The 856-nt window shown below is 42.8% G+C and overlaps 1 non-coding gene across 1 annotated transcript; it reads left to right on the top strand.

Moving 5' to 3' along the window:
• The first annotated feature begins 617 nt into the window (after positions 1-617).
• On the top strand, positions 618-691 carry Trnai-aau. Its single transcript has one exon. It is a non-coding gene; the product is annotated as a tRNA-Ile (tRNA).
• The last annotated feature ends 165 nt before the right edge of the window (positions 692-856 follow it).

The raw sequence follows: 856 nt of genomic DNA, 5'->3' as shown, positions 1-856 counted from the left end.
TCTGCACCCCAACACCCATGCTTAATTTCAATTCATATTTTTTAAAAATTAACCTCAACTTTGATTGATATTGACTCATCAGAATTTTTTTTACTCTGCAGTGGAAATCAAGACCATCAGCTTTACCAGAGTTGAAGTCCACCCAAGTTGAGATCCACTCAGGCAGCTACAGCTGGTTGTGTGGAGCAGTGTCTCCTGCTGCCAGTGAAGACTGATAAACCTCCCTTGCACACTGTCACCAAACCACTATGCTTTCTGACAGACCCATTCCTGTACTCATGTTTGCAGTCTTTTATCTTCCTCTAGATTCTACAGATGGGCATTTGAGATTTGTCTTTCTGAATGTGGCCCTAGTTTCACCCACCTTCCTGTCGTAGTTATTAAATCTAAGTAGATTATATATGTTTTACAAAGACTGAGTTAATTCTAGGTTCCTGATTTTCTCGTCTTAGTTTATTTAGCTCTTGAATAAAGGTCAAGTAGTCAAATGATTCTGCTTCTTCTGTTGTATACTTCAGGCCAGAAGAGGAGCATATATTTATTTGAGAAACAAATGTACCTATAGCAATAGGCACTTGTGTCAGGCAAAGTCCTCTAGAGAAATGAAAATAAGCAGTGGCCAGTTAGCTCAGTTGGTTAGAGTGTGGTGCTAATAATGCCAAAGTCACGGGTTCGATCCCCGCACGGGTCAGCACAAACTGTAGATTTGGCTGGGCGGTGGTGGCTCAGCCTTTAATCCCAGCACTCAGGAGGCAGAGGCAGGCGGATATCTGTGAGTTCAAGGCCAGCCTGGTCTACAAGAGCTAGTTCCAGGACAGGAACCAAAAGCTACAGAGAAACCCTGTCTCGAAAATCA

The sequence above is a fragment of the Microtus ochrogaster genome, unplaced genomic scaffold (genome assembly GCF_000317375.1).
Source record: "Microtus ochrogaster isolate Prairie Vole_2 unplaced genomic scaffold, MicOch1.0 UNK46, whole genome shotgun sequence".
In the NCBI taxonomy this organism is placed as follows: Eukaryota; Metazoa; Chordata; class Mammalia; order Rodentia; family Cricetidae; genus Microtus; species Microtus ochrogaster.
Note: the sequence above shows the minus strand (reverse complement) of the source record. Positions and strands in the feature narration are given on the sequence as shown.